An 11461-nucleotide genomic window follows, 5' to 3' on the forward strand; every position below is an offset into this window, starting at 1 on the left:
GGCGACAGACACCGACGCCCCAGGCCTGCGGAGGGGCAAGAGCCCAAGCCAGAGAGAAGCTGGGATGGGGAGAGGCGGACGCGAGGCCTCTGTCTGAGCAAAGATGGGGAGATGGGGAAGCTGGGTGGGGACAGGTGGACTGGGGGTCTGGGTGGAGGGGGAAGTGGAGACCAGGGTTTGAAGAGGAAAGAGAGGGGGCGGGGGGCGGGTCTGAGGAGGGAGGGAAGGAGTGCGGTGCAGGTGGCGCGAGGCGGGGCGAGTCTGGGGCTGATGAAGAATGAGGATGGGAGGAGAGATGCTGGAGGGTGGAGACCGCCGGGGTTTGAGGAGGGTAGACGCCCGGGAGGAGGAGACCCGCGCGGGTTGGGGGAGGGTCTCTCTGGGGAGGGAGGTCTCCCAGGGGAGGAAGGTCTCCAGGCAAGGGAGGGGCGGGCGGCTGGGAGGCGGATCTCGGGCCTGAAGACCTTCGGCTCCTGACTTGGAGCGTGGCGGTCCAGGTGGCCAGCTGGGCGTGGCCCTCGGACAGGCGACAGACCCGGGGAGGCGGATCCGCGACCGGGCTGCGCTGTCCCCACCAGGAGCTTTGTCTCCCGGCCTGACACAGCCCTTAGGGACTCGCTTCAGGTTTTGCGATAATCCGCAGCGCCGCAGGCACACACCCCTTTCTTCTCGGAGCTGAAAGGCTTGGTCCAGTGGCAGATGCCGGCTGGGAGGCGGGATGGGGGACGTCTCCCGCCGGAGAGACCGGGAGAACAATAGCCGGCACTGGTAGCCAACCGACCCCGAACTAGGGCCGCCCCCCTCCCGAACTCAAGTGTGCAGTTTTCTGGTGCAGAAAAAGCTTCCGTAGAAATCTTAGGGCATGCTGTCATCTTTTGGGGTCTGCGTTGGGGCATCAAGGCCTGCTGTTAATTCCCTAGTGTGAGTCGCGCGTCCCCCCAGACTGGCGGGCGGGCAGAACGCCGCGGCCACAGGCTTTGGTGCCTGGTGGCCTCGGCGCCGCCTGCCTCCCGCCCCTTGCTGTTGACCATCAAGCATCCCAGACGCGGCGTGGTGGCCCGGCGGCGACCTGGAGGTTGCCTCGGTGCAGAGTGGCTCCCTGAGCAGTCGGCAGACAAAGCCGAGGCTGGTCGCGTCTAAGGGCGGCTGTGTGGTCTTAGAGGGAGCAGTCAGGGTTGGTGCGGATTGTGTGCTAAAATCCGGAGAAGTGGTTTTGGAGATTACCCGCCAAGGGTGCGGCTCCTGGCTTTTAGAGCCCGCAGCCCTGGGACCAAAGCTTCCCATTGCCAGTGACCACACCCAAGCCAGCGTGTCCATCCTTTGCAGATTTTGCCCATATTGTCTGCTGACCTAAGATGGGGATGGCTCTGTGATAGGAGGTGGCTGCTTGCCCGTGGGAAAGCAGATGAACAGAAATGGAAGCACAAAACAGGGATTCAGCAGAGCTCTCCATGCACTTGCTGGAGTGTAAGCATCTTCCACCGCGGCCTCCAGCATCTTGACATGTGAAAAGACTGCCTAATACTAAAATTTGGTTTTCGAGGTTTTCTTTCATCATTGTTTGGCTTATATTAAAGGTGACTCTTCAGCATAAGGTTTATACTTTTAAATTGCCATTCATTTAACAGAAAGGTGGGGAGGGAGGGCAAGGCAGAGTGTTTTTATTCCAAGACTGAAGGAAGCGTGGATAAAAGAGCAACACAGGACTAATCATTGTGATTTATATTTGCCAGTAAGTTAACTGGATGAGCCTTTGGCTCTGTCTAGCCTTGAAACCCAGGATTTTCTTTCTTAACCAGGTTGATGCATAAGGCTGTGATATCACTGTTGGCTCTTGCCCAGAACGTTTGATAGTTGCCAACCTCAAGTCCTCTTATCTGGGCTATACCGAATGGCCACAGGAAAGCAAGTAGACTGTATCTTGTTGGTTTTCAGGGATGTTGCTTTGAGGCGGTGCCTCTCAGAATTTACAAAACTGGTCTGAGAGGATTAGCTGGAATGTTGTTCATTGGATGTTTGAAGCTAAGTTAATAGACTAGGCCTATCTCTAGATGCAAACCAGGGATCTCCGTATTAGAAAACCCAAAATCTGACATGAAGGTTTTTTTCTTATGAAAAAACTCCAATAGAAAATGTTTTTCTGTCATTAGCCAAGGGGAAAGTTTCAGAAAGGAATGTTTGTTGGTTTATTCTTTTTGAATGAATTTTATGGATTTGTTTAAGGGTGGGATCCTGTCGAGCCCAGTGTGAACATCCATCCCAATGTTTTCCGGTGGGAAATGACTCCGACCTGGGGAGTCCAGAGATGTGGAATGCCAGTATGATCAGCCCTTTCCTACAGGGAAGATGGAGAGAAAGCAGCATCCCCTTCCTACCTCCTCTGAAAATGTCTGGGAGATAGCCCAGAAGGGAGAGGCAGGTGACCCCAGAATTCTGGGGTGCCATTGTTAACTCCCATCTCCCTGACCCTGCAGACCTCAGCTAGGTGTATACAAGATCTAGTATACAAGATGTTCACAGGGGCACCTGGGTGGCTCAGTTGGTTGAGCATCTGACTTCTGCTTTTGCTCAGATCGTGCTCTCCAGTTCTTCATGGAATCAAGTCCAGCATCAGGCCCCATGCTTAGCACAAGTCTTCTTGAGATTCTTTCCCCCACCCTTTTCCTCCCCCTCTTCCATCTCCTGCCTGCGCATGTATTCTCTCTCTCTCTAAAATAAATAAAATCTTTTTAAAAACAATGCTCATAGGACATGAAGACCTGGCTGTTTTCAGCATAGCCTCTCCAAAATGGAGATGTAAGCCAGGATAGTTTCAATATGCTGAATGCCCTGGGAGTTTCCACCTACGGGAACAGCTCCACAGCAAGGCAAGCATACACAACTGGCCACAGTTAAGTTAATGTAGGCTTCATCTGTGGTATTTCCACCTTTCTCTGTTCTTCTACCGTGGATGTCTGGGAATTTTCCCTCCTTCATAACAGCTACTCTGACCCAGGATTTAGCATGATCCTACGTAGCTCCAGAGAGCTGTAGGCCAAGGGCCATCACAACTGGATACCTCTCTGGGGTAAATAAGGATTTAGATAATTATACAGAGCCAGAGAAGTCAGTATTATTAGAAAAAAAGTATCTAAGAAGTAGTAATAAAATACTATTAGAAAAAAGTATTTAAGGGGCGCCTGGGTGGCTCAGTGGGTTAAAGCCTCTGCCTTCAGCTCAGGTCATGATCCCAGGGTCCTGGGATCGAGCGCATCGGGCTCTCTGCTCAGCAGGGAGCTTGCTTCCCTTCCTCTCTCTCTGCCTGCCTCTCTGCCTACTTGTGATCTATCTGTCAAATAAATAAATAAAATCTTTAAAAAAAAAAAAAGAAGAAAAGAAAAAAGTATTTAAAACCCTAGGTGTCTGGATGGCTCAGTCAGTAGAGCCTGTGACTCTTGATCTTGAGATGAGTTCAAGGCCCACTTTGGTTGTAATTAAAAAATGTAATTTTTAAATTTTTTTTAAAGATTTTATTTATTTATTCGATAGAGAGAGAGAGATCACAAGTAGGCAGAGAGGCAGGCAGAGAGAGAGAGAGGAGTGGAAGCAGGCTTCCCGCTGAGCAGAGAGCCCGATGCGGGCCTCGATCCCAGGACCCTGGGATCATGACCTGAGCCAAAGGCAGACACTTAACGACTGAGCCACCCAGGCACCCCACATTATAGACTTTAACAAGAGAAATTCATGAAGGGATATTTATGATTTCTTCTATTTCAGTCTTTGAAACTTGTTTAACTTAAATAAATTTAACTGTAGAATCCCCTGAGCCCTCATGCCCTCCCATTTTTTGAAAAGATTTGTATTTATTTATTTGAGAGAGAGAGAGAAAGAGAGCGCTCCCATGCATAGGAGCGGGGAGGAGGGAGGGACGAGCAGACTCTCCACTGAGCTTGGAGGCCCAACGCCAGGCTGGATCCCAGAACCTTGAGATGGGGACCTGAACAGAAGTCAGACTGAGCCACTCAGGTGCCCCCCTCATGCCCTCCCATCAATCAGCCTAGTTTGGTGCTTGCTCCTGTGTTCCTGCCTGGATCCTCAACTTGTAGTCCAGAATCAGAGGCAATGTGCCCAGGTGGAAGAGCCTGGGTCTGAGCCAGAAATCCAGGGGTCAAATCCCCACTCTGCCACTTTTTGTCTGTCTATCCTTGGGCGAATTACTTTTCTCTTGGGAACTCAGTATCTTCGTCTATACAACAAGCATTATACGAGCACCTACCAAGTGAACATTTTTATCACAATCATCACAATCTCCCCCAGAATATGGCCACAAAAACAATATTTTGATTCCCCATTTAATCTCTTTTTTTTTTTCTGCTTTTTTAAAAAGTAATCTCTGTACCCAACACGGGAGCTCAAATCACAATTCTGAGATTAAGAGTCGCATGCTCTACTGACTGAGCCAGCCAGGCACCCCTTTTTTTGTTACCTTTCTTCTCCATTTAATCTTTAATTGCAAGGGGGCTGGACAGGCTGCTGTAGGGGTATCAACAGTGGGAACCGAAAGAATGATTCGGACCCCTTTACGAACTCCCACCCTCGCAAATAGTAGGAATAGCTCTGTGCTGAATCTGAGCCTCTAAGCACAGCTGTCGTTGGCAGCTGGGAACTTGCAGTTAAGAATGTTCCAGAAGTGCTCTGATTCTGACTTTGCCAAATCATCACCATGTGTGGGGCTGGCCTGGCATCTCACCTGCTCCTACACCATCTAAAAGAATCAGACACCTGTAACTGGTCGGGTGCTGCTGCCGCGAGATTGTTCTGGTTTTCGTGTGGGAAAGAGCACTCTAAGGTTGATGGCAATTTGTTGGGAATTAAAATAGCTCAGGTTTTTCAGCTAAGAAATAAACTCGGCACCACAGCATCACTTATTTAAAAAACACTTTCAAAGCATTTACTCCGTGTTAGGGGTTGTTCTAGTTCCTATGAGTTCAGTGCTATTATTATCCCCAGTTTACAGTTGAAATAACAGAGGCGCAGAAAGGACCCAGCTAGAGAAGTGGCAGAGCCAAGTTTCAAACCCAGAGAGTCTGCTTAGAGTGTGTAAGTCGGGGCTCTCCAGAGAAACAGAACCAATAAGGATTGGGCTATGGGATTGTGGAGTCTGGCAAATCTGTTATATACACGGTAGGCCAGCCAGCTGGAAACTCTCAGCCAGGAGCTGATGTTGAGGTCTTTTTTTTTAAGAAGGAGGGGAGGGTCAGAGGGAGAGAGAGAATCCTAAATAGGTTCCACACTAAGCTTGGAGCCTGATGTGGGCTCCATCTCACGACCTGAGATCATGACCTGAGCTGAAATCAAAAGAGTTGGGCTCTTCACTGACTGAGCCATCCAGGTACCTGTGATGTTGAGGTCTCAAGGCAGAATTTCTTCTTCTTCAGCGAAACCTCAGTTTTTCTCTTAAGGCCTTTCAACTGATTATATGAGGCCCACCCATATTAGTAAGAAAAATCTCCTTTACTTAAAGTCAACTGATTATAGATGTTAACCACATCTACAAAATACATTCCCAGCAACATCGATAGATGAGTGTTTGATCGAATAACCAGGTATTATAGCTGAGCCAAGGTGACATAAAAAACAACCGTCACAGAGTCTATGCTTTTTTTTTTTTTATTTTTTATTTGTTTATTTGACAGAGAGACAGGGAGAGAGGGAACACAAGCAGGGGGAGTGGGAGAGGGAGAAGCAGGCTTCTGCTGAGCAGGGAGCCCAGTGCGGGGCTCGATCCCAGGACCCTGGGATCATGACCTGAGCCAAAGGCAGACGCTTAATGACTGAGCTACCCAGGGACCCCTATGCTTTTGAACATGACTCCAAGCTAAGAACCTTACCTGGCGGGTGTACAGTTTCCAGTAAATGAAAGAACTTTTAATGGGCTATTCCATTATAAAATGGTTCTCCTCACCTTGTTTCAAATAATATTTGGACCTGTTTTTTGGTCCATGTAGGTTCCAGGATGGAGTACTGTTCACAGTAAGCATTCAATAATATTTATAGAATGACTAGATGATTTTGAGGATATTTTACTGGACTTTTCAGTCATTGAGACCTCTGGCTACCCATTTACATTTAAAATTATTTGGCTCAAGTGCAGTTGAAGTTCTATGAATGACTAGATTCTCTTGGGAAAAGAAGAGTATCTGCATTCAGCATTGAGCAGGGTGTCACTCCCCACGCCCAACACCTGTGCATTCTCATCGGCTCGGCAAAGCTTTTCAAGTCTGTCGCTGCCTTAGTTCCCTGTGAATGTGTCTCCCACACATCAGCAGTGCCCCGTACTCAGCCACACCATCTTTCTGTCCCCTCCTTGTCCATTGATAGGCAGCCCTTTGTTGATTTCAATCCACCATTGGCTCCCTCTAATTTCTCAGGCTTTGGGTCTTTATTCTCTCTGCTTTTGTCTGGTCCTGTCCTTGCCTTTGTCCCTCTGCAGGGCATGACCCACCATTGATGGAGAAGCCCTCTCCTTTCTCATTTTTACTACTTCATCCAGATTTCTGTCTTTGCAGATTGATAGGTTCATTCTGTCATAAAATTCAAACACAGTCTCTGATTTTTTTCATTTAATGTTTCTTAAGCTCTGTTTCCAACACATGTGAAACTCAACTTTAATGAAGTTACTTGGATTATTCTAAGGTTGCCCTATTACCAAGTGTGTGAGCAATACATAAGCATAAGATGGTGACTTTTGCGGGGGGTGGAGGGGATAGGTGAGGGTGTATTTTAAAAATATTTTTAAACTTTTTAGTGAAATATAATGGAAATAAAGAAAATATACAAATCATACGTGTGTAACTTAATGAATTTTTGCAACTAAACATATCCATGTAATCAGCACCAGACAAGAAACAGATTACCAGTACCCCAAAGCCTCCCCCTCCCCCCTTCAATCTCTGCACCCAACATGGGGTTCAAATCTACAACCTGGAGATCAAGAGTCGTATGCTCCACCTACTGAGCCAGCCAGGCGCCCTCCCAGAGCAACCCCCTTCAGTCCCCTCCCGGTCACTGATCTTCCTCCAGTGTCAGTAATCATCATCCAGACTTCTACAGGGTAGATAAGCCTTGCCTGTTCTTGGACTTTCACAGATGGAATCATAGTGGATAGTCTTTCATGAGTGGCTGCTTTTGCTCAATGTTACATTTGTTGGATTTCATCTGCTCATTTTCATTGCTACGTATTGTTCCATTGTACCATAGTTCCTTTACCCTTTATGTTGTTCATGGGTATTTGGGTCGTTTCCAGTTTGGGGCTATCCTGAGTAGTGCTGTTGTGTATATTCTAGTACATGTTTTGTTTGTGAACATATGTGTGTTTCTGTTGGGTATATCCTTAGGGGTGGAATTACTGGGTCAAGGGTTTGTATATATATATTTTTTAAGATTTTATTTATTTATTTGAGAGAGAGACCGTGAGAGAGAATGTGAGAGGGGAGAAGGTCAGAGGGAGAAGCAGACTCCCCGTGGAGCTGGGAGCCCAATGCGGGACTCGATCCTGAGGCTCTGGGATCATGACCTGAGCCGACGGCAGTTGCTCAACCAACTGAGCCACCCAGGCGCCCTGCATGTTATTTTTTAGTAGACTGTGCAAATAAGTAAGATTAATGGTGACTTAAAAACATTTTTTTAAAGATTTTTTTTTTAAAAGACACTCTTAGGGATGCACTGCTGTGATTAAACCATTTTTAGAAACCCAAGAGGCTGGCATCATGTCGTGGCTTGATCAGAGTTTGGTTTCCAATTCTTATTCTTCAGCAAAAAATAGAACTTGAAGCTGTGTCTGATTCCACAGTAGCTGGAATGAACATTTTTAAACTAATGGTTGTGGTTCAGCCATAGTCTTGCTACAGCAATTTCCTTACTCCTGTTCCTTAAGGAAAAGATGAGAATCAGATTATAATTACAATGTGGGTCCAGAGTTCATTCCAGAGATGTCCTATCAGCCTTGAACAAGATTAACAAGTGATTTTTTTTCTCTGTTAACTATTTTGCATTTCTTGTATCGAGTCAAATACATCTAGTCAAATACATGCAATTTTGCATTGTGTCATTTCTGTGGTTTACAAAAATCTCTCAAAAGGCGGCAGCTTGGAATCACAGAGTTCAGATTTCTTATTTGGGGAATTAGAATTATAGCATATATCCTTTTTTATTTAATTATTTTTTTGCGGGTTTCTAAAAAGATTTTAAATGGACATGATTTTTACAACTGGACTATAATGGAAAAAAGCCTCTGCAACCACTGAAAACCAATAGAGATGAGGCACAAAGAGCAGTAGCCTTCAGATGGTGGAAATAAGGCAAACCCATCTCATCAACAAAGATCATGAGAGATGGCAGCATTAAATATGGCCAGTGTAGATCACAGGCAACAGTTTAGGCGTGACGGGGATGATGATAATGAAGCCTGGACCATCAAGGCAGCAGGACAAGGCAGGCATGAATTCCTAACTCCGCAGGTTTTTCCATATGGGACCCATTCAGAGCCCAAGTTGTCCCTAAGAAAGACTTTTTTCCTGTCATGTGACCCACCATGTTTGTATGGGTCCTTATACAAGCAAGTGAATATGACAAGATTTATCATTGCTTTAAAACCTAGGTTTACTGCTTGGACTCTGAGTCCTTTGCCTCTGCCTTTGGCTCAGGTCATGATCCCAGGGTGCTGGGATCGAGCCCCGAATCTGACTCTCTGCTCAGCGGGGAGCCTGCTTCCTTCTCTCTCTGCCTGCCTCTCTGCCTACTAGTGATCTCTGTCAAATAAATAAAATCTTTAAAAAAAAAAAAGCTCTTAGATATAGTACAGGATTTAATTTGTACTTTAAAAATGTATAATTCTGGGGCACCTGGAGGCTAAGTTGATTAAGCTTCTCCCTTTGGCTCAGGTCATGATCTCAGGGTGCTGGGATCAAGCCTCCCGTGGGGCTTCCTGTTCAGCAGGGAGCCTGCTTCTCCCTCTCCAGACTCTGCCTCTCCCCACTGCTCACGCTCTCTTAAAGAAATAAGTAAATAAATTAAGTCTTTAAAAATAAATAAAATGCATAATATTCCAATATTTAATCCATTATAAATCACCTATAGACCATTTTGCTAATAAAGCTAATGTAACGATTGCTAGTTCCATCAAACCTTTGTCCATATGTTCACATAATTTTTACCGAGCTGTAACAGCAACATGGATACTATTTCATATTGTTTCTTCATTTGACATTAAAAAAGAACTTTATGTTTCTAATTTAGAAATGTAAACTTTTAAATGGCTGCCTACCATTCCATTTGAAGGTCCATTATTATTATTTTTTTAAAATCTTATTTATTTATTTGATGGACAGAGAGAGCACACGCAGGGGGAGTGGCAGGCAGAGGTAGAGGGGGATGCATGCTCCCCACTGAGCAGGAAGCATGGAACTTCATCCCAGGAGCCCAGGATCATGACCCGAGCTAAAGGCAGACCCTTAAGCAACTGAGCCACCCAGGCGCCTGGGTACACTATTGTATTTAACCATTTACTTATTGATAAACATTTAGATTATGTCCAATTCTTTTTTTTTTTTTTAAGATTTTATTTATTTATTTTACAGACACAGATCACAAGTAGGCAGAGAGGCAGGCAGAGAGAGAGAGAGGAGGAAGCAGGCTCCCTGCAGAGCAGAGAGCCCGATGTGGGGCTCGATCCCAGGATCCTGGGATCATGACCTGAGCTGAAGGCAGAGGCTTTAACCCACTGAGCCACCCAGGCGCCCCAAGATTATGTCTAATTCTTTTCTATTATTTTAAATACTGTTCACATCTTTGTGAAATCACATACATGATTTTATCACCCAGCTGAGATGTTTTTGAGAATTGAAATTCTCTTAAAGAGTTTTCGGTGTGCGATTTTAATAATACAATTAAAAAAATTTTTTTTAAGATTTTATTTATTTATTTGAGTGAGAATGAGTGTGAGAGAGCATGAGAGAGGAGAGGGTCAGAGGGAGAAGCAGACTCCCCAAGGAGCTGGAAGCCCGATGCGGGACTCGATCCTGGAAGTCCGGGATCATGACCTGAGCCGAAGGCAGTCGTTCAACCAACTGAGCCACCCAGGCGCCCTTAATAATACAATTTTAATCATACCTGATAGTTTGCATTTAAAGACAAATGCATAAACGTATGTAAGTCCCTTGGTTCAAGGACCAACTTCACAAAGTTCCCCAATTGCTTTCTAATCAGTCTTAGCAAGTTAGTCATCAAAGAATTTGTGTAAATGTAGGCATAAAATCGTCTGAGATGACCGGTCATTAAAAAACAGGACTGCAGTATTAATTTGGAAGGCAAAGGACCCCAAGTAAAGCCGATTTTTATCAGTAAATCCTACAAAACTGTGCTGTTTCTTAATAGCAAATAGCACCCATAGTTGGCCACTGTGAAAGACAGGACATGGTCTCCAAGTCGTGGAGGGATCACAAAGTTATAGGGAGCACTCCGTACTTAGTTAAATTCTAGCTTGGGAGTAGAATGCAAAGACCCAGGAATCGGAAATGAATGTTGGAGCAGCCCAGCAAGCGAGAGGTTTACTAACCTGGGACAACCAGACTCGACTTGCGCTGAGCCGTTATTCCACAGGAAGTACGGACCTCTGATCTCGCGTTATTTCCTGAGTTCGCGCGAGGCTCAGAGCGATTTCCCGGAAGGAGCTCGCCCTCGGGAGAGAGGTGGGTTTTAGTCCCGGCTCTGCTGCTTTCTAGGGGTGAGAGACCTAGGCACAGTCAACCTCCCCAAGCTTCGATTTTCTCGTGATTTAAAAGAGGGTGTGTTTGTGAGGAGGACTAGGGCCTACGTGTCTGGAGCGTGGTGGGTGCGTGGTGAGCACTCAGTAAGCAGAGCTACTGAAGTCTCTAGGTGCTGGGTTCGGTACTCTGAGATATGTAAAAGCATGCTCAAAGCTCTATGATTGTCAAATGAACGGACTGGACGATGTGATCATGGATGCAGAGGTACAAGAGACCACATAGGAAATCTGGTCAAAATGGTCTTGTTCCCAATGTACAGTGAGGACAGGGAGCCTAGATGCTGACTGACAGCTTTGATGTTCTGTGACAGCCGTGCTGTGTCTCTGCTGGGAGTGCCACGATGTCTTACCAGCTGAAATCTGCTGGCTGTGGTTGGGCACTATCCAGCAGAATTAAAACAGCACATACCCTTTCACCCAGCGAGACCACTTCTAGGAATTTATCCGAAAGATCTACAAGCATACGTGCAGGATGAGAACTACAGAGGACTATTATTGCGGCATTATTTGTACTAGCGAGAAATTAGACCGAACCTCGATTCCCATCACTGGCGAGCTAGTTAAATACATTCTGATACATCCTTACAAAGAAGTATTATGCAGCCATTAAGAAAACAAGGCAGATATTTCTGTTTTCATATACAGCAACCTCCAATT

The sequence above is a fragment of the Enhydra lutris genome, unplaced genomic scaffold, assembly GCF_002288905.1.
Source record: "Enhydra lutris kenyoni isolate GAN:26980312 unplaced genomic scaffold, ASM228890v2 scaffoldscaffold59, whole genome shotgun sequence".
NCBI lineage: Eukaryota > Metazoa > Chordata > Mammalia > Carnivora > Mustelidae > Enhydra > Enhydra lutris.